At 45.7% G+C, this 23271-nt stretch overlaps 1 pseudogene across 1 annotated transcript in view; it reads right to left on the reverse strand.

Annotated features, from left to right (window-relative positions):
• LOC309643778 (BTB/POZ domain-containing protein 9 pseudogene) overlaps positions 1–22867 on the reverse strand; it is a 36505-nt pseudogene extending 13638 nt beyond the window's left edge. The window contains exon 1 of the transcript in view: positions 1–22867. This exon is cut by the window's left edge and continues 13638 nt beyond it. The product of the transcript in view is annotated as a BTB/POZ domain-containing protein 9 pseudogene (transcript).
• Positions 22868–23271: the final 404 nt, after the last annotated feature.

The following is a 23271-nucleotide window of genomic DNA, read 5'->3' on the forward strand; positions in this document are numbered from 1 at the left end:
CACCACCAGGGAAGTCCAAGTTGATGATCTCTTAAGTTTAAATGTATGCTAACCACCCTATGTTATTACTCCCTCACCACATTTAATGTTTTTGACATCATATTTTACATCTTTTTGTTTCGTGTACCCCTTAACTACTTATTGTGAATATAGGTGATTTTACTACCTTTGTCTTCTAACCTTCCTACTAGCTTTATAAGCAATTGATCTACTACCTTTACTGTATATTTTCCTTTACCAGTGATAATTTTTCCCTTCATAATTTTCATATTTCTAGTTGTGGCCTTTCTTTTCCATGTAGAGAAGTCTCTTTAACATTTCTTATAAAGCTGGGTTAGTGGTGCTGAACTCTTTTAGCTTTTGCTTGTCTGTAAGACTATCTCTCCTTCAAATCTGAATGATAACCTTGCTGGGTAAAATGTTCTTACCTGTAGGTTTTTTCCTTTTATCACTTTGAATACATCATGCCACTTCCTTCTGGCCTGCAGAGTTCCTGCTGAAAAGTCAGCTGAGAGTCTTATGGGAGTTCCCTTGTATGTAACTAGTTGCTTTTCTCCTGCTGCTTTTAGGATTCCCTCTTTATCTTTATTTTTTGCCATTTTAATATAATGTATCTGGGTATGGACATCTTTGGGTTCATCTTGTTTGGGACTCTCTGTAATTCTTGGACATGAGGTCTGTTTCTTTCCTCAGGGTAGGAAAGTTTTCAACTATTATTTCTTGAAATAAGTAATCTGCCTCTCTCTCTCTCTCTCTCTCTCATCTCCTTCTGGGACCCCTATAATGTGAGTGTTAGTATGCTTGATGTTGTTTCAGAGGTCTCTTAAACTATCCTCATTTTTAAAACTTCTTTTTTTTCTGTTCGGCTTGGGTGATTTCCACTACTCTATCTTCCAGATCACTGATCTGTTCCTCTGTATCATTTAATCTACTCTTCATTACTTCTAATGTATGTTTAATTTCAGTTATTGTATTCTTCAGCTCTGTTTGGTTCTTCTTTATATTTTCTAACTCTTTGTTGAAATATTCACTCTGTTCATCCATTCTTCTCCCAAGTTCAGTAAGCATCGTTATGATCATTACCTTGAACTCTTTATTGAATAGATTGCTTATCTCCATGTCATTTAGTTCTTCTTCTCTGAGGTCATATCTTTTTCCTTTGTTTGGAATATATTCCTCTGTCCCCTCATTGTGCCCAATTCTCTGTGTTTATTTCTATGTATTAGGTAATTTGGTTATGTTTCCCAGTCTTGGAGAATTGACCTTTTGTAGGAGGTGTTGTATGGGGCCCAGAAGCATGCTACCCTCTGGGGACCTGAGATATATGCTCTAGGGGTGCCTCTTATGTGGGGTGCATAAGAACTTCTGTTGTGGCAGGGCTTAATACTGTGGGTGTGCTGGTAGGTGGGGCTGGCCCCAGCCCAATTGGCTGTGAGGCCCTGCCTCAAGCAGTGGCTGCAGGCCTGCTGAAGGTAGGTGGGGGAGTAGGCCTCTCACCCAGTTGGCTGTGCCCAGGGGGTCGAGGGGCTGATGACAGCCTGCTGCAGGTCAGGGCCAGGTCCCTGAATGCTGGTCACACAGCCCTGTGGGGATTGGGGTTGGTGCCAATGTGCTGAAGTTTTAAGTTTTGTGTTACATAAGGAGTATGAATTCCAGCTCCTAAAACAAATGTAAATAATAGGCTTATGATTAGGGATTATTAGAAGAGATCTTTTTTCCATTTCACTCAGAACCAAGGCCTAGACAACACTTTGAGGGTTGAGGCTTTTTTTCTAGTTCACCAACCAAGACTGTTACCTTTCAGAGGTACTGGCTTGATGAAAGAGTCTCTAATCCTACTTCCCAGCCCACATACATCCCAGAGTTTGCTCCTGTTGCCAGTACACAAGACCTAGCACAGTACACAAGCTCTAGGTCCCCAGGGATTGGCAAGTATCTTCTGGGTGAGTTCTAACTTCAGCATTTGCTTACCTCTGTATTTGGGTTTGCTCATCTTGGACCTCTATAGATTTCTCTTACTTTCCCTCTACTTTAACCCTATATTTAAAAAGATATTTTAAAAAATATTGTATCCAGCACTTCTGAGTAGTCTACATTGGCAGGGTTTCTCTGGCACCTTTGCTGGGAATGATCAAGTCTGGATGGCTGCCTGATGACAAATTCAGCTCCAGGTTGACCTGAGCATGTCCAAACCTATCAGGTGACCAGAGCTGAAACAAAAGGCCTATTGCATAACAGATTTTCTTCTTTATAAGGCAGTTGTAGTTGATCATAGAATTTGTTCCTTTCTGTTACAGTTCATACAGACGATTTGGAAATGATCAGTTGCTCTCAACTGGGGGCAATTTTGCACCTTCCTTCCCCACAGGAGACATTTCGCAGTATCTGAAGACCTTTTTGGTTGTCACAATTGAGAAGGGGGTGCTACTGGCATCTAGTGGGTAGAGGCCAGGATGTTGCTAAACAACCTACAATTCACAGGATAGCTCCCCCGTAACAAAGATGATCTCCCCCCAAATGTCAAAAGTTCCATGATCGAGAAACTTTGGATAGTAATCATAATGTCTTTAAAAAATCTTCCTACAGGAATCTTGAGTACAAGTGTGACTGTTAACTGTCTCTTCTAACTCCTTTGGCTTAGATATAAAAGTTGAAAATGTTTACTTGTCAAAAATAGATGACGGAGGATGAACATTGCTACCATCGATGGAGCACCTTTTCTGCTTCAGGCATGGTGCTAACTGTGGTAATGAAGATGGTACCATTCATTTCATCATTTTCTCCAGAACTTTGGTGCTTTGGGTCAAAGGTTGACATAAAGCTTTCAGAGCAAATGATAGGTAGTCTGCAATTTTCAAGTAAATTATGAAATTCAAAGCAGAAACAATCTCAGTTGAGTTTCTAGGTATGAAAACATGTGGCATTTTGAAGTTAAATTTTATTAGGTCAGCATATCATAGCGTGATTGATGTGACCACATCAATAACTTTCCTCTGACTTTTGGAAAAGTTAGAGACACAGAAACAAGCCTGACTTAGCAGCATTGTGAGTCAGGCTGCAGGTAAGAAACGCTCCTAGAATCACTTCCCTGGCCTCCATGACTCTACCTGTATCAGCCTGTGTGGTCTTCCTTGCAGGGCCTCCCTTTCAGGGAAGGGGGAATTGAGTAATGACTTGAAAACTTGATCAGCAGCATCAAGCCCACTTGACTGGTTAGAAAGAAAAAAAAAGATAACAAATATTCTCACAAATATAGTGCCATTTGACTTGCAAGATCCCACAGGATTGTCCAGGGATCAGGGCAGTGGACAGGGATGGACCAAGCAGCTATAAATAAAAAATGGAATAAAGGTTTTATCTTGATTAGGAAGGACAGTGTAGGGTGCTGAGAATGATCCTGAGGCAGTGTCCAAATCCAATGGGAAAGAGTACAGTCATCAACTGATGATAATTGGTTTATGCCATATTTGCTATGTCTGTTCTAATGTCCTGCTTTCATTTGAGAAAGGCATGACCAATCAGGAAAAGTTATGGGTTGTCTCAATTATGCCATTTATATGGGGTTAGGAGCAGGGTCATCCCACCCTTATTAGCATACACAGTAGATAGGGTACAAATCCAGCTGAGTGTAGGCTCATGTCATCAAATTCATCCAAGCTTCCCCATTGTCTTATAACAATTTCTGGCTCTCATCTTTCCTGGACCTAGAATTGGTGGGTTACAGGGGATGCACATTTACTATCTTGGTAGAGATTGCCAGATACCCTACAGCAGTATCACTCCATTTTTTTTGCTCCCATCAGCAGTAGATGATAGTGCCTGTTTCCTCACATCCTGCCAAATTTGGGTGTCATCATTCTTAATATTTGCCAATCTGATAGTTGAAGATAGCTGCTGATTTTGATCCACTCTTGTTGGCTCACCTTTCAATCTTGTGTTCCCATATTTCTGCCCCTAAAATTACTGTAATTACTCCATAGTCTAACTTTTACCTAGCCCTTGGGCCCAGTGGTTGGGTCTCTACCACTAGAAACAGATCTTGGAGGTCAGGATTCTTATATCTCAAATTTTTATTTCCTATTCCAGGGCCTTAAGTATTTTGGGAGGGTACAGGATAGCCCCAAAAATGCTTGCTGAAATGAGTGGATTTAGGCCAATGTCCACGTGGAGGAAGAGTGGAATGTTGGCTCCTTCAGGGTTGGGAATTGGGTGTGATCGGCAGATTTGGGATGCACATCTCCCAAACACCCTTCACTTGGGAAGTGCTCTGCACACCTCCAGAAAAGGGGGCAGCCTGAGTGGCCGTATTTTCTTGGGAGACTCACCCTTGGTCATAACCGATTGGACCACAGGGAAGAACTGATCCAAGCTGAGCCAATTAGATTCTCGGGCATTCAAAATAAGAGACACAGAAACCAATGTATTGTGTTGTATTGTGGGCCACTGGAGTTGTAAGGTCATGGAGGGTTGAAGCTGTTTGGGGTAGAATGGTAACTCAAAACAATGAATTATTATTACAAAGCAGGAGATATTCAAAGCCCGAAGCAAAAGCTAAAAGAGGAAGAGATGAAGGAACTCAGGGAGGGAGGGATTGAGAGAGAGAGAGAAGGTGGAGAAAAAAGCCACCAGATCCTGTGAATCGCGGCTTCTGCAGGTGTGTTCCCTGAGGTTACCTTGTATCCTTACAATAAATTCTCCTTTTACTAACCCATCCTTGACCAAGGCTATGAAATTATTGCATAAGTCCAACTCTTTTTGCTCATTTTTGACAGTTCCCAAACAACCTTCTGAGAAATGCCCTTGACATCACGATATAGGAACACACACCTGTCAGTGTATGTTTGCCCATTATAAATGTGTGATTACAAAGGGGTTATTGAGTAACCTCATGTGTCTGGAGCTATGCTGGGGGCCATGTACACACCAGAAAAGTAGAGGACATAATTCCTCACTCCAAGGAGTTAAGGTGGGAGATAAAACTAATATATGAAAGAATTACACCCCCATTTATCCTAAGGGCTGGGCCAAGAATGTCATTCCTTGAGAAGACTGCCGAGATCAGATTGACATGTACCAGACACAGCTGGAAGGCACGAGGGGCAGCTGCTGGGTCAGGGGCAGCTCTAGAGAGGAGACGTCAGGTTGTAGTTGGAGGGACTATCCTTCATGTGTCCACTCACCACACAGCCATGTCCCGGCAACTTGGGGACCTCCCAGGAGGCTGACATGCCCTCTGGGGAACAGCCCTAAGTGCCAGTAGGTGTGCCCACAGTAGTGTTGCCCTACAAGCTGTCCTTTGAAAGGGGCGAATTGTTGTCCTTGTTTTGGGCTTTGCACAGAGGCAGGGGGAGTGGGAGAAGGCATCGAGCTTACCAGCCCAGGTGGGATGGAGGGGTCAGAGGACCTGGTCCACTCCAGACCCTGGACTCTCCAGGTGAAAAGCCTCCATCTCATTTTCTCTAAAAAGAAGGACACTTCGCTTCCTTCACAGGATAAGTTTTAAGACTTCAAGAAGCCAATGTGTGGAAATTACATTGCAACTTTTAAAATGCTGTTTGAAAGAGAACTGTGGCTATCCTGGTGATTATAACACTGAATGTTTTTTGTGTTTTTTTTGACATTGAGCATTTCTTTTAAGGTAGCAGCCAATTGATTAGTTGTAAGTCCAGGCCTGCAGGCCCAGCCTGCCCCCTTTTCTGGACCCACTCCTGACTTGGGGTTTAGGGGCCCAATCATGGCTGATGTGAATGGACACATCGCACGCCACGTAGTTCTAGGTGCGTTACATGCATTATCTGTCTCCATCCTCCAGAAGTGAGCACTACAACGATTCTACTGAGGTCGAGAAGGCCAAATGACCTTCCCAAGGTCACACAGCTCGGAAGTGGCAGAGTCAAGATTCAACCCAGGCAGGCTTATCCCGGAGCCCTTGCTCTTGACTCACTCTGTTGCCCTTGGAAACCTGTCTTTCCCAGGTGCCTTCCTCCTGATCCATGCCAGCACCGTGGGCCACCCCTTCCCCTGTGTGCTCCAAGCATCCAGATGGGAGAAATTCCTTTCCACTCTTTGAATAAACCCCTTTCTCTCTTGCCTCGGGGTCTTCGCACCTGCTGCTCATTCCTCTCCATCCTTCTTTACTTGAACAATTCTACGTATTGTTAGGGTCTCAGCTTAGACCACATGCCCTCGGGGAAAGCACTTCCTGAATGCCCTGGGTCTGAATTAGTGCCGCAACTCTGGGCTCCTACAGAACTTCCCCTATTGTAGGGCTCATCGCTTTGGATTGGAGTTGCCTTTTGATGTCTCTGTCTACCCAGCTGTTAGCATAAGGGCTGCATTCGTTTCCCCCGACCTGCCAGGGTTAATCTTGCTCCCCGAGCATCCTGAGTGGTTAACACAGTGCCTGGCACATAGGCGCCCATACATACTTGATGGAGAAGGAATCAACTAATGACTGCTCGGCCCCGCTTCCCTCACATCTCCACCTTGGACCGTGTGCGTGCTCTCTGGGCTCCCGCGAGCCCGTCTCAGCATGTGCTCACCTAGCAGTGGGGCCCCGTCTTGCATGGTGCTGACTGCTGGCCCAGAGCCCGCCCCCCAGGCCCATTGTTTGTCTGCTGGACTGGATGCCCTCGCGGTGCCCCACGTCTGCCCCACCTGGAGAGCAGGTCTGGCTGGTCTAGGTCTCTCCTGGGACTCTCTTTCCACTGCTACCCACTGGGTCATATCCTGCTGAGTATCCACCTTTGGCTCCTTTCACAGAGATGGGCTTAATCCATATTTAGACAACATAAGTTTGACCATCATAAAAGACTTCAAAGCAGGCAAAGCTACCTTTCACCCATTCCCTGAGGACAGGAATGACAGTCAAAATACAGATAACAGGTATATCGTGGACCCCAGTTGATCACAACCAAGGGACCAGAATCTGGTCTGGTCCTTGATATGTAAAGCAGTAACCCTTTCTTACGGAATCTGGGGAGTGTGGGTTTCAGGGGCCTAGGGACAGCAGGTGTGTACGAACTGATACAGAATGATTTCAATACCTAACAACTGATAATAGCACCTTTGTGTGTTCTAGCTGAGCGCGTTTTTTATGATACGGAATTGGAGTGATTGGGCTGAATGGCTGGAAAGGCAACTTGTCTGCTGTTGCCTAAAATAGCATCATCAGTGCGTATCAGCAAATTATTCATGGTCAAGATAGGGGAGACAGACAATCCGCCCCTGGTGACATTTCCCTGTGACCTGGGGATTGAGAAGCACACTGGAGTCTGTGGAAGGACAAAAGCTGGTACCAACTCAGTTCCTGCCCAGAACAAGAGTTGACAAGAGTCGAGCGAGTGAACGTGTGTGTGTGGTGTCTAGATATGCACTATATGTGTGTGATGTGTGTTTATGTGTGGTCTGTATGTGTGTGTGGGGTGGGGGGTAGTATAAGAATGGTGTGTGGTGTGTGTGTTTCTGCGTTGTGTGCCATGGATGTGGTGTGGAGGTGTGGTTGTGTGTACATGCCTCTGCGTTCTGGATGAGACCAAGAAGATGGTGGCTGGGAGAACAAAGAATGGAGGGGGCCCTCCCTTAGCCAAGACCTTGAAGTACATTGTACGCCATCATCCCAGGAGGCCGGGTGAACAGGAGACTGGCTGGGACCAACCAGCAACCGACAGCACTCAGCAATGGTCTCCCCTGATTGGGAGGTTCTTCTCACCTCTGCAGGGTGGGAAGCAAACCTCATTCCAAAGACAATCTGACAAAAAAGGAAAGAAAGGACTTTCCAGCTTCCTTTGCAGCTTCTACACTGTTTTTTGTTGGCATGTTGTTTTTTTCGGTATAGCTCTTTGCCAGAAGAACTTGCCCTATTGAGCCTGTTGGGGAAAATTTACGGCCTGAGTCAGTCTCAGGCCACATCAAACAAAGCAAAGCCTTCAGCCCAGAGGAGATATCCGCCTTTCCTGGCAGTGACAGTAGCATAGGGATTATAAAGGATTTTGGTCAAGGGAGTGTCATAATGAACGAACTGTTCTAGGAGCCTGAGGCCCTGGATAGATTGGAGCAGGGGTAACAGACGCCTTGTCCAAGGTCACTGCACTGTTTCTTTCTGGCTGGGTGTCAGCATGGCTGGGGATGGATTTTTTTTTTTTTTTGCTTTGTTTTGTTTTGTTTTTTACTTTTTATTTTATATTGGAGTATAGCCGATTAACAATGTTGTGTTAGTTTCAGGTGTACAGCAAAGTGATTCAGTTATACATATACATGTATCTATTCTTTTTCAGATTCTTTTGGGGATGGATTTATTGGTCAGTGTAGGTTATTGGAAGAACAAAATCTCACTCCAGGCATCCTGACCCCCAGCTAACAGGATCATCCAATTCTGTGGCACCTTCAGAATCTGATGATTCACGTGGGGCTGTGACCAAAATGTCACCATCTCTCCAGTCCCCAGGTCTGTGGGATTGGACAAGCCCTGCTCCTCAGCAAGGGAGCATAATGGGACCCTGACATAAAAGTCACCAGTAATGACATTTTGAGTTTACTGAGCAGAACCTGAGAGCCACTTGTAAAATTACTTTAAGAACCTAATTGGGGGGACTTCCCTGGTGGTGCAGTGGATAAGACTCTGTGCTCCCAGTGCAGAGGGCCCGGGTTCAATCCCTGGTCAGGGAACTAGACCCTACATGCATGCTGCAACTAAGAGTTTGCATGCCACAACTAAGGAGCAACTAAGAAGCCTACCTGCCACAACTAACACCAGGCGCAACCATATAAATAAATAATTTTTTTTTTAAGAAAAGAACCTAATTGGATGGACCTCATTCTCCATTTTCAGAAACGCTTTCATAAATGATTAACTGATGATACGAAATGAAACTGTTTCCAGTTGGCTGCCGACCACATGTTCCCCCAACTGCCTCTCCAGCTTGAAGGTCATCAGTGTTTCCATTAATGTTCAGGACACAGATCTCCTAAGTTTGCTCTTAGACCATTTGAGGAAATAGCCTGATTTTTAAAAAATATTTTTTATTGAGGTATAATTTATACACAGTGAAATGCTCAGATCTAACCTACAGAGTGTGATGAGTTTTGACAAATATTTACAAGGTGGAACCACTATTCCAATCAAGACATAAAACATTTCTATCACCTGGAAAGTTCCTTCTTGTTCTTTTCCAATCAATCCCAACTCTTCTTTCACCGTAGATTGGTTTTGTCTTTTCTCGAGTGTCTGTTATGGGCTGAATGTTTGTCTCCCTCTAAATTTCATAGGTTGATGGTATTAGGAGGAGGCCTTTGGGAAATGATCAGTTCATGAGGGTGGAGCCCATATAAGTTCCCTTATAAAAGGAATCCTGGAGAGATCCCTCACCCCTTCCACTATGTGAGACACAGTGAGAAGATGGGAGCTCTATGAACCAGGAAGAAAGCCCTCACCAGACACCGAAACTGCTGGTGTCTTGACCTTGGACTTCCCAGCCTCCAAACTGTAAGAAATAAATTTCTGTTGTTTATAAGTCGTGCAGTCTATGGCATTCTGTTATAGCAGCCCAGATGAACTAAGATTGTGTCATATAAATGGAATCATGTAGTCTTCTGTGTCTGGTTTCCTTCCCTCAGCATGTCTGTGAGATTCATCTGTGTTGTTTTGTATATTGGTAATCCTTTACTTTTTATTGCAGAAGAGTTTTCCATTGTATGTGTAGTCCACAATTTGTTTATCCATTCATCTGCCGATGGACCATTGGGTTTTTCCAGCATTTGGCTACTAAGAATAAAGCTGCTATAAACCTTTATGTAGATTTCTTTGTGTGGGTTGGATATAGGTTTCATTTGTCTAAGGTAAAAGTATCTAGGAGTAGAACTCCTGGGCCATAAAATAGGTGGATATTTAACTTTACAAGAAACATGTGGCTTGTTTTTTAGATTACCTTTCTGAAAGGACGTTTATAAGTCAGCTTGCAAAGACCACACCCAAAAAATCTCCACAGGAAGAGGGTGGTAGCAGAGAGGTCACAGCCTTTATTGAAAATGGCTGTTTTAACCAACTCCTGAATACATGCTAACTTTGGGCTGTACACCAGAAAATGCTATTTGCATTACTAATGGAAATGGACTAAGCAGAGTGGCAATACTGAAATACACAGAAGGTTATTTATGCCAAAATTTGACCAAACCTTTCGGAATTTTGCCTCAACCAATTACAATTTAGCAGGTTGATTTATTGAGAATGTAAACTATGGAAAGGTCACCCTTTGAAAAGCTAATCTGAGTTCTGAATTTTCACTTCCATAGACTCCGTCTTACCCCGGGAAAGATAAACAGGCTTTTCTGTGATTAGAGGGCCTGGCTAACTGGGCCTTCACTGTCAGCCAGCTGTATCAGCAACCCTTATTCTATGAGAAAGCAGCACGAGAAAGCTTTTGTGTCTGGGGTACTGAACAGGAGAAACAGATCTTACCTTGGCTGGACCCCTGGGAACTGCAGTAATGGAAAATGGCAGCCTGGTCCCACATGGAAGAGTCCTGAATCTCGTGGAGACCCTGCTTCTCTTGGCAAGACCTCTGAGGAAATGGTGACAGGGTGGCTGGTGAGGCCGGGAACTAGGAATTGTGGCCGAGAAAGCTTATATTGGAGGCTGGGCTAGCCTTGTTCTCCCACCTGGAAAATGGGGCCATCAGAAGTGGGAAGCTAGAGCAGGAGACTGCAGTTAAAGAAACAGCAACATCACTAGGCTCCTGGGAGGTCTTGGGGGACCAAAACCACGGATATTGCATTTCCTGGCAAAGTTGGTTGTTCTCTGTCACAGGATGAATCATTGTTTACCATTTTTCAGACCCTTCCTGAATTCGAATTTTACTCTCACCGTCTTTGACATGTGACTTTGCAGTGGTACGCATTAGTGTGAATGGACTATATCTCTGCCTTTGATGTTGGCATGGCCACATGACCTGCTTGAATCAATGGAGTGTGGGCAAGAGGGGCTCAAGAGGACTCAGGAGGCATCATGCGTCTCTGCTCAACTTCCTGGGCTCCTGCCATTTGCCATGAAAGGAACATGCCCTAGTAGGGCTGGTCATAGGAAAATATGGAGGAAGGTAGACGAGAGCCAATTTGAAGCCTTCATCCTAACCCAGGAGATTTGTAGCCTCAAGCAGACCTTTCCCAGCCCAACTACAGACCTGAGAGCAAGAAAGGTCCATGCTCATTGTTGTATGCCATTGAGTTTTGTGTGACTTGTTATGCAGAATAATTATAGCATTTGCTGACTGATACATACACCAATACTGTTCTCCTCTTCTTTCATAATAATGCAAATCCCAGTTTTCATTGGATCTTTGGAATAAGGCTAAATACCCCAGACTTCCTTGCAGCTCTGTGTGGCTGTATAACTGAGTTGTGGTCAATGAGATGTTAGTAGAAGTGTTGTGTGGTAGCTTCTGAGACTCTTCTTTCAAGGCCAACAGCATGCAATGTTCATCCCTTTCTGCATTCTGCTATCTGGAACAAGGATGTGATGGCTGGAGCTCCAGCTGACATTTCAGATCCTGAGGAAGAAGGCCGTATCCTAGAGAAGATGAACAGTGAGCTACCTGGAGTTACCTGGGCTATTCTATGAGACAGAAATAAACTGTGGTCTTTAAGCTTTTTTCTCTTTAAAATTCCCCTGCTGAGCTTACTCCTGACACAGTTCTCAAGACAGTTTTTACTAAATCTAATACGTACTCATGATATTACTTAGAAGCAGACTATTGTGCAGCAACAACCAACTGTTACTACTAACCAACTGTTTGATAGAAATCAAAATGGGTACAACGTTAAACAGTCTGAAAATAAGTCTCTCGGGAGGGAGAATGGGGAGTGACTGATAATGGATGTGGGTCACTTTAGGGGTGATAAAATTGTTCTAATATGAGATAGTGGTGATGGCTGCACAACTCTGAATACATGAAAAACAATGAAAGTGTATCCTTTCAAAGGGTGAACTTTACACTCTGTGAATTATAGCTCAATAACCTGCTAAAAAAAATCGCTCACTTGTTCACTGCTTGCACCCTCGTGAGGCAGGTGCTATCATTTTCCCGTACGTCTCGGTACCTGAAATGAAGTCTCAGAGAGCTGAAGTGACTCTCTCAGTTTGTCTACCTCATAACTGTCAGAGACCAGACTGGAACTTAGGTCTCCTGACACCAGTGCCCATGCAGCTCCTACCCCAATCCCCCCGGTGTGGTTCCCACCTCCACCTTAGGGCTGCAGGGAAACCGGACTCAGGGGCGATTTAGACAACACTGAATTGTGAGTAAAGCTCATTTTCTGCTCTTCCTTCTAGCACTTTCTCCTCTGGCACCCTCTTCCCTCCAGCCACCCTCTCTTATGTCAACAGCCCTAGTGATTCAACATCCCTGCCCACTCTATTTTACAAGCCTTCTTGTCAAGAAATGTAAGAAGATACTTGACTGATAGAAATCAACATACGACGTAATTGCAAGTAATTTTTCCCACCTTGCCAGGTACCTCGACTCCCAAGTGCCCCTCCCCCACCACCAAGTGTCTGGGACAAACCACCGAGGGGCTGCCAGCTTCCATTGTTGTGGACGAAGCCTTTGCAAACCTCGGGAGCCATTTCATTTAAAGCTGCCATCTTTTCCACATTTTTATTTGTTGGGGTGGTTTGCATTTTATGCAATTGGTTTAAAATCAGTTTTTTCTTTCCCCTTGCCTAGGAAGAGTGGCAGAAGTAAATGAGAAGTAAGTGAGAAGATGCCAAAGATGGATGGGGTGGAGCAAAGTGATTTACTGGGTCACGGGAGATTTGCCATGACAGAGCCTGGCAGGAGACAGGCTATAACCATCAGTTTTCCATTAATTCTTGGAACCAGACCCTCCCTGGCACAGTGGTTAGGAAGGCAAGGTTGATTTTATGCTCAAAAATGTTGGGACTGGAAATTCCCTGGTAGTCCAGTGGCTAGGACTCCGTGCTTTCACTACCAAAGGCCCAGGTTCAATCCCTGGTTGGGGAATTAAGTTCCCGCAAGCTGTGCGGTACAGCCAAAAAAAAAAAAAAAAAAAAAAATGTTGGGACTGGAAGGGACCTTAGAATTACCTAGTCCAGTTGTTGTCAAGCATTTTTAAAGCCATGGAATCCATGCTTTAAAGGAAATCTTCACGAAAGCCCAAATTCTAAAAATAGATCAAACAGGAGCTACTCTGGCTAAAGTGAGACTGGAGGCCCAGGGCAGTTTAAGAATCACTGAGTCCACATAGACATAGAAAACAGACTTATGGTTACCAAAGGGGAAAAAGGTGGGGGGGATAATTAGGAGTTTGGGATCAGCAGATACAAACTACTATATATAAAATAGATAAGCAACAGGTCCTACCGTATAGCACAGGGAACTATATTCAATATCTTGTAATAAGCTATAATGAAAAAATATATATATATATAACTGAATCACTTTGCTGTACACCAGAAACTGACATAACATTATAAATCAACTATATTTCAATTAAAAAAAAATAAATGAAAATGACCAACACACACACACACACACACACACACACACACACATGAAGTACACTAAGTCCAACCCCTGTGCTACAGGTGAGGAAACTGAGGCCTAAAAATGAGAATGACTTGTCCAAGGGCACACAGCCATTTAGTGGCATAGCGAGCTCCCAGACCCAGACCTCTCAGGCTCCTTCAGCCTCATGCAGGTCAAAAAAGAGCTATTTCTAAAATTCTAGAAGACATTGGAGCACAAACAGTACATTGCTGAGACCCCTCTAACAGAGTGACACCGAGCAGGGAGAGATGTTCCCTCCCACACTGCCATAGGCACTGTGTCAGCTCTACTTTAACAGGACAGAGTAGAATTATCAGTGATGCTCAAGGGGAGGTGGGATGGCCCCAAGGATGTATATACAGTGGAAACAGCAGTGGTGTCTATGTGGTCAGGGTCCTAAAAGGAAGCAAATGGCATCTCAAACTAAGGAGAGTTTGAAGAAGGACCATTTACAAAGATGGGAGCAGTGAAGGGAAACCTATAAGGGGTTGGAAAGCATCCCAGGGCTAACAGCAGCAGGAAGGCTTTACCTCTCCTGGACCTGAGGGCACAAGCAAGGAAGTGGCCGCCTGGTCAGAGCTGCAGCCTTTGTTAAGGGAATCAGCCAACTCACTGCAGGAGGGAGCAGGCAATGAACACCCTGCCCTCAGTGCCTTCCACTGGCTGAACCTAACCAGAGGCCAAGACAAAGTAGCCTTGGATGAGGCAATTCATAAAGGTCAGCTTTGCAGGGCACTGAGCATGGCAGGGAGGGTGGGGAGAGAGTCTGGAGGGGCAAGTAGAAGATACCCACCACAGTGTGGTCCGGTGGAAGCAGCAGTGTCCAGCAGACCTCGGAAACAGCTGACTCTGCGTGTTCATGAGAACACCCCCAGGTACTCCCAGAAATTCTCATGGGGCATAGGCACTTCGCAGGGGTGGATGTAGGAAAGAACTTGAGAAACAAGGTCATGAATGTGACCTCATTTGTACCTATGGGGACTGGGGAAATTTGCATACTTCATTACTGAAGTCCAGCTCCTCTGACATTGTCAATGGAGGAACAAGCCCCAGTTGCAAGGGCAGGTGAGGTCTGCAAAGGTCCATTTTGCCCCTGGAGAGCGCCTCGTCTCCAGCACTTGCTACCATGGCAGCCTCAGGGGAGCGTGGCTTCCTCTTTGCCTTTCACATCTGCATTCCTGCAATGCAATTCTGAACCTAACTACTCAGGGTTAGTGCAGACTCCACAGGCTAAGGGCACAGTCGCCAATAAGACTGCCTTCATGCAACATGCCGGCCACAAGTTCAGGGGTCCCTGAGCCACCCAGACTTCTGACCAACTGGCTACAAATTTGGGGGTTCCCACTACCCCCGCAGGTTGATAATTCACTAGAATGACTCTCAGAACTCAGGAAAGTGCTAGACTTACAATTTCAATTTTATTATAAAGGATACAAATCAGGACCAGCCAAGTGAAGAGGCTCATAGGGAAACGTCTGGGAGGGTCCTGAACTCAGAACTTCCATGTCCTCTCCATGTGGAATCTAGAGCACATCACCCACCAGCACTTTTATGTGTTCACTAGTCAGGGAGTTCACCTGAGCCTCCGTGTCCAGAGTTTTTCTTGGGGTTTCATTACACAGGCTTGATTAATTGAATCACTAGAAGTGTGATTGAACTCAATCTTCAGCCCCCCCACCCCTCCAGACCAATATCACCTGACTCAAAACCCCAACTTTGTAGTCACCTGGTTGGTCTTTCTGGCTTGGCCAACCCTTATCCTGAAACTCCAGGGCCCACCAGGAGTCACCTCATCAACATGAGCTCAGGTGTGGTCCCAGGGCCTGCTGTGAATAATAAAGACACCCCTAACATTCAGGAAATTCCAAGAGTTTAGAAGACCCATCCCAGGAATCCAGGACAAAGACTGAATAAATTATTATACAACAATATCCCATAACATGGCTATCATAGGCTGAAATATTTAAGCTGAACCTGACTAAAGGCGAGCACTGAGATGGCTAGGATTTTCCTTGGGTCCCAACCTACAATGATTTTAGTGACTGCCTGCAGTGCTGGGTGTGGAGGGAGGGCAGATTCTGAGACCACATCCAGGATCAACTGGAAAGAGTGATATGATTAACCAGCCATAACAGACTTAGCATAGAAGAGGATTAGAAGGGGAGGGTGAGAGCATGCATGTTTGGTACTTACTAACCCTGCGCTAAGGGATAAAGTTTTTAAAAAAGGAATAACTACCATATGACCCAGCAATCCCACTACTGGTCATATACCCTGAGAAAACCATAATTTAAAAAGAGACATGTACCTCAATGTTCATTGCAGCTCTATTTACAATAGCCAGGACATGGAAGCAAACTAAGTGTCCATCGACAGACGAATGGATAAAGAAGATGTGGCACATATATACAATGGAATATTACTCAGCCATAAAAAGAAACCAAACTGAGTTATTTGTAGTGAGGTGGGTGGACCTAGAGTCTGTCATACAGGGTGAAGTAAGTTAGAAAGAGAAAAACAAATACCGTATGCTAACACATATATATGGAATCTAAAAAAAAAATGGTACTGATGAACATAGTGGCAGGGCAGGAATAAAGATGCAGACGTAGAGAATGGACTTGAGGACATGGTGTGGGGAGGGGGAAGCTGGGGTGAAGTGAGAGAAGCATCAACATATATACACTACAAAATGTAAAGTAGATAGCTAGTGGGAAGCAGCAGCATAGCACAGGGAGATCAGCTCAGTGTTTTGCGATGACCTAGAGGGGTGGGATAGGGAGGGTGGGAGGGAGGCTCAAGAGGGAGGGGACATGGGGACATGTGTATGCACATGGCTGATTCGCTTTGTTGTACAACAGAAACTAACACAGCATTGTGAAGCAATTATACGCCAATAAAGATGTATTAAAAAAAAAAAAAAAAGGAGGGCTTCCCTGGTGGCGCAGTGGTTAAGAATCCACCTGCCAATGCAGGGAACACGGGTTCAAGCTCTGGTCTGGGAAGATCCCACAGGCTGTGGAGCAACTAAGCCTGTGCGCTACAGCTACTGAGGCCGTGCTCTAGAGCCCGCTAGCCACAACTACTGAGCCCACGTGCCACAACTACTGAAGCCCACGCGCCTAGAGCCCGAGCTCCGCAATAAGAGAGGCCACCGCAATGAGAAGCCCATGCACTGCAACAAAGAGTCGCCCCCGCCCACCACATCTAGAGAAAGCTGGCGCGCAGCAATGAAGACCCAACACAGTCAAAAATAAATAAATTTTTTAAAAAATTTAAAGAAAGGAATAACCTCAGAGTAATAAAAATGATAATACTGTTTGCAAAGACTGCTCATTAGAACATGTAAGACGTATCCCACTTTAGTTCCCATCCTAATGCCATGTAGCAAGTACCATGTTTAACCCTCGCCAGCGAGGAGGTCATATCTTTTTATTTCTCCTCCTTAAAATCTAGACTCATGAAAGGAAGACTCAGAAAGAGATGGGAGTGCCTCACCTGGCCTCTGAATTCTGATTTCCAAGCTAAGGAATCACTTCTACCCCAAATGACTGTCCTAGTGAATGTGGGTCCTTTTAGGGACTATCACGTCAACCCACATCTGGGCCGATATGCACTAGTTGCCATACCAACTGTTAATCGAAACGCTTCATACAGGTTGGTTAAAAAAAATTGCTGCTCCCTATTTCTGGAATGCACTTCTACCATTCTGACTTTCTACCCCATTCATGTGGGTAGAATGCACTTCTACCCACCCTCTGCTGGGACTAGGATGGCTACCTACAATAATTTTTAGAGCCCTGTGCAAAAGAAAAAGGCAAGATGCCTTGTTTAAAAATTGTTGAGAATTTCAGGACAGTGTCAGCTGAGAATTAAACCAAGCACAAGACCCTCTGAACACATGGGGATCTATACACCTGCACAAGTCACACAGCCACGAAGCCAGCCCTGCCCAGGACCCCTCCACACCTCCTCACAATCTAAGGAAAGGGCTGATCCCGGCGCAGATGGGGCCTCCAGGACCTCCTCCAGCTGCATGGCCAGCATCCTTCTGATGAACTGTAGTTGACAGAACACTCCTCCTGCTTACCCCCTCCCCACCAATGCAGGAGAAGCAGGATGCAGGAGCAAGAAATAAATCCATTTTAAAGATACTAATGGAAGGTTGATTGTTACTGCAGCATGACTCAGTGCATCCTAACTAATACATACCGATACCCTACAAATTCTTACATATTTTGACAGTCACCCTGCCCATGTGGTTGTCTCCTTGATGCCCAAACAGGACAAGCAGAGTTGTTTTCTTGGAAGGAACATGACTTGACTCTGTTATCAGAAACCCGCAGAAGTATACAAGGCACAACTATATTACCCAACACTATTTTTAACATGTGAACTTTGCCAGTAAACTCGTTTTGACTTATGTTTTCATTGGAAGGTTTTCTCCTTAAGAAAGTGCCAACTTCCTCTCACTGCTGGATCTGAGGTGAGGCAGCCCAAGAAGGAGGAAGGGAAGGAAAGCAGACAGGTTCAACTTTTATTGATTTGTGAGGATAATCTTCTTCATGGAGGGATATTGGGTGAGCAGAAGAAAAGAACAAAGCTGAGAAATGCTGGCCTCCTCTGGAAGCTCCCAGCCCCAGCCCCTCCAGCCCCACCCCCCACTCCTACTCCACCCCAGCGAGGTGGAGCACGGAGGTGGGTACAGGGAGTAGAGCATTTGGGTTTTAAAACTAAACATAGCCACAGAATTTTTTTAGGCAGTGAAACTATTCTATATATGACACTATAATGGTGAATCCATATCATTATACATTTTGTCAAAGCCCATAGAATGTACAACACAAAGAGAGACCTCTAATATAAACCAAGGACTCTAATAACCAGGTATTATTGGTTCATCAATTGTACCTAATGTACCACACTAATGCAAGACGTTCATAACAAGGGAACCTTGGTATGGGCGAGGGTGTGTGTGGGAACTCTGTATTTTCCATAAACCTAAACCTAAAACTGCTAAAAAAAAAAAGAGTCTATTAATTTAAAAACTAATAATAAATGTATATTAGAGGAAATGCTCTCATTCTTGCTTCTCTCTGCCTGTTATTACTCTTTCTCAGGCAGACCTGTCCTAACCAACAGACTGGAAAGATAAAGAGGAGATTTTGTTGTGAGCTCAGGGGAAAGGCCAAAAGATGGCCTTGGACCCAAGGCCACCGTGTACAACTGCCCAAGGCACCTTGTGCCACTGCACAAGGGCACCACATCAAAGAAGGAACGTTGTCCTTGTTGACATTAGAGCTTTGTGTACTTATTATGCAAAATCCAAGAGGTACATTTCCCTGTTTTGCTCAAGGCTAGTAGTAGTCCTAGGCCCTAAATCTTTCCAAGGCGAAGAGGTGGGCCATGGGGCCCAACCTTGCCTACCTACCTGGAGGCAGCCTTGGGGTTTGGGGAATAAAAACCTTTCTGCATTTACCTTTCTTCAGAACTCTGAGGTGTGGCAGGTCGTGGGGAGACCTGTGCATGGGAAGCCCAGAATCAGCCGTAAATGCAAAGTCGGAAGCCCTGTCCCCCAGGTCCAGGGAAGGAGAGATTTCCCAGGGCTGGTTCAGCCACAAGGTCAGGAGGAGCTGAGTAGTGCTGCTTCCTGAATGGCAGAACTAATGTCACATATGAGAGCATAAGTGGTTTCGGGATGCTGACATGGCTGGGGGTGTAAAAGGCTGAGTGCCCGCAGCTCTTGGCTCCTCCACCCAGGTTGCCGAGAACACCGAGTTTCATGCCTGCCCACTGGAGGTACGAAGGGGAGTTGCGTCCATCCATTCATCACCACCTTTTACACAGCTTATTTGCTGTTTCGAGAGCAAGTAGGCGCCCTGAACGCACACATGCCTGTCCTCTGGACTTGACTTAAGGTGTGGCCTCGGGCAGGACACGTGGAGTTGGCTGTGGCAGCTCAGTTGCGTGGGCAACTCTCTCCATATAGGTAAACGTCTCTTAGCCCACTAGCATACTTACAGTGATGCTTTGTAGGGAAGAATTTTAGGAGGAGACAATAGCAGTAACATTTTGGAAGTGGGAACGCAAACCAAGGAGGAATAACGGGCCGAGCAGTCTTTTGAGCCCAATCCCAAGTCTGACTTGGAAAAAGATAGAGCAAATGTTTCACACCACAGATTCCTCAAACAGAGGAAGCGGGAGCCCCAGGGACTTCTGGAATCGGCAGGCAGATCATGTGTCATTAGGTGAGGGTTAGGAGAAGCGCTGTTTGAGGAGTAGTCAATGTATGTAAATATATGTTTATATATGCAAACAGATATGTAAATTACCTCATAATTTACCTGTAAATTACCTTACATACCTAGGATATGTAAATTACCTTGGACTTACCATCAGCAGTGTTCGCACTTGGTAAGCAATCTCTGAGTGTCTGCTATTACTACATTTCCTAGTTCCCTTGAGACCTTTTTTATTCCACTGGGCACCTACCCACCTCTCGCCGCAGCAGAAATCTGGAGTTTCATTCTCTGGAGAGGGTAACAGAGTGGGCCTCTGGGTTGAGGACCAAGGCACAGTGCAGTGTGGGGTGCAGAACAGAAGGATACAGGACTCATGCCATTGATTTCTTTCACTCCACCCCCAGGCTGTGCTGTGTGGCTTGTGGGATCTTAGTTCCCCGACCAGTGATCAAACCTACGCCCTCCTGTGCCTCGGCAGCGAAAGTGCGGAGTCCTAACCACTGGACGGCCAGGGAGTTCCCTCATGCCATTAATTTCTAAATTCAGGGAGTCCCAGCTCTTCTTGCCATTCGGGGTCCAGACATGCTGGCAGCCTGACCCCACCTTCCAGGAAGGAGCCTGGAAGATTCCTCTCTGGGGAGTCTGTGCAGCTCTGGACTGCATGGGAAACAGCCCACCCAGATCCCCTACAATATGTTCAAGCTCCATCTCTACATGCTTGACTGATGAGGAAGTGCCATCTGAGATGGGCCTTGGGAGGCTTTTAGAGGGAAGTTAAAGAAATTGGGGTGGAAGGAATAGTATAACAAGCGTGCAGATACAGGATAATTTGAGGCCTTTGAGAGAGGCAGTGAGAGGGTGCTGGGCTAGGGAGCAGGGCAGGGAGAAGGGAGAATTAGGAGATGAGTTTGGAAAGGGTGTCTGGGACCAACAGGTGTCTGACAAAGGCACCGGGGTGAGCAGGGCAATGGGGCTCCCCGGCAGTTCAAATGCCCCTTTCTGAGCCTTGCGCCCCAACCTGGGGCTGCATCAGCCAGTGGAAACAGTGCGTCTGGCTTTGGGTCTGTGCTGGCTGTTGCCCTGGGGACCAGATGGAAGAAAGCCGAGCTCAGGAGATGGAAGTTATTTCGGTAGATAATGAGGAGCCTGATGAGAGTTTGGAAACAGGAAAGTGACATACAGAATTGAGTTAGACTTGAGAGAAGAATTAATTTATGAGCCAGATGCTGAGAAAGGCGATGCGGGACTACACCAAGGTGAACTGGAAAACTCTTGATGAATCAGTGTCCATATTTATAGGATAAAGAAGAGATCAGGGACTCGAAAACGGAAATCACTCAAAAAGGAATTGAGCCCTTTGGATAGGAAACAAGAACTCTGATGGAACGCGCAGGAGGAAGGATTGAGCAAGAGAGAAAGAAAGCAGCTGCCAGCCTATCCCATGAAAACAAACACCTTGAACTTGACAGGCGACTTCAAACGTTACTAAACTCTTTGGCAGTTTTCTCCCCCTTAACCAGCCTAACACAGGAATGCAAGGAGAGAATTATTTCCCTTTCCCACTGCTGTGGTGTTTTCAGCTTTCCAACTGAAAACAGCCTCATGGAAGCATCAGCTTGTTCCAAGCAGCTGACAAATGGAGGAAGTTTGGGAAGTTGGGTTTCCCAGCGAGTGTCTTGTCCTTGGAAATTCTTTTCCCCTCAGCCTTCTGCACAAGAATTTCCCTGATGACGCAGATAACAAGGTCCGTCCTTTCATGAGGAAATAGATGGCAATGCCAGCAAAGTCTCCCGTGAAGGAAGCAGGGCCCTCCGACTCAGAAGTCCCTCTTCTCCACCTGCCTGCAAACTTGAAATTTATTCCCTACTCTTTTCTCTGAATAAAGACATGGGAGGTCTTGGTTACAAATGCAAATAATTGTCCGGAAACGGAAATGAAAAGTTCATTACTAACCATTCACACTTTGGTTCATGTAGCAGGGCCCAAAGGAAGGAAGGGGTTCCAGAATAAATCTTAGTAATATATACTGATCAGGCTTTAGAGTAAATTGAAGATGTTCACACTTATCATCTTGATCCTCAAAGTCACACTGAGGAACTTATAGGATTATTATCTCCCTCTGACAGCTGAGGGAGTCAAGACCCAGAGAAGTTAAGTGACTTGCCCAAGAATACACAAGTAGTTGGTGTTGGGAGAATTAGGACTTGAGCTCCCAATGTCCAGTTTGGTGCCCTTTCCCATGTGTGGAGGTGGTAGGAGCTGTGACAGTCTGGGTTATGTGTGGTGGAAGGGTCCAGAGGACCTTGGGCACACCAGCACCTGCTAGGGTTGAAGCCACAGTCAGGCTCCTCTAAATTTCACCCATTGCCAAGGCCTCTTCCTTCAGCTCTGAGTGAGACACAGTAAAGAGAAGAGAATAGTGGGCAGTAAAACCCTGGCCACACATCAACCCCAAAACCCAACCCTCCAACCCAGTTCTTTTCCTCTAAAGGAGACAGTCTTGGAGAGCCAGCCCTACAATCACTACACGCTCCTGATTTCCCTGCCAGAGCCGATATCGCTGTCTAAGAACTTGGCCCCTTTTGGGGAACTCTGTCCTCCTGACATGTGACACTTTAGCTCACAGTCCAAGGTCCCTGAGGTGCTCGGAGCAGGGAGTTGACTGCCTGTGCGTCAGCCCACCATCAATGGTAAACACGGAGGCAGCTCTGGATGCTCTCCAGAAAGGACTTTGCCCCCCAAGCTCAGGCCCTGGACAGAGGTTCACAGGAACTATGTCTGAAAGAGGCAATAACATGGCTATGACTCTGGATTCAAACACCTAGATCCCAAATAAGCTGCCTCTGAGGCCAACACTACCCTTCCTCAAGGCCCCCATGGGAGATCCATACAGAGAGGGAAAAAGCCCAGCAAGAACAGTTGATAACTTGCGGGGGCTTTGACCCAACCTCAGATGTGGAGCTCAGCAAGGCCTCCTTCCTCTTCAAGGCCAAAGGAAGGAAGCAGGGAGGCCAAAGTGTTCTTTGGAGCCGAGTCCCTCTGGGAATTCAAGGCGAGCTCTGAGGCTCCTCCCCGACCCTCCCCCACCCCATTCCCCAAGGCGCACACTCACTCAACAGTTTGCACATGATCACTGGGGTTTATAGGGCTGGTGCTGCCCATCTAAGGACCTCAGTTTGAGGACCCCGGACCCGTAATGAAACTGGATGACCACTTCCTTGCCCCTTTCCCTCAGGCCTCACAGGGGAAGAATAAGAGAATGGGAAGAGGGCCGCCCCGGGATCCCACCCTTGACTCAGACCATCTTATCAATATATCATTTGAAAATAAATAATCGTTAAAAATGACCAGGATAGGCATTCACCTTTGACTCATCAGAACATCTTTCACACTTTAATGCTCTTGATGGGCCCAATGAATGCAATTTAATTCGACATAGCACTATGAAGGGGCTATTTGAGTCAGAA

The sequence above is a fragment of the Balaenoptera physalus genome, assembly GCF_965194825.1.
Source record: "Balaenoptera physalus genome assembly, chromosome: 15".
Classification (NCBI taxonomy): Eukaryota; Metazoa; Chordata; class Mammalia; order Artiodactyla; family Balaenopteridae; genus Balaenoptera; species Balaenoptera physalus.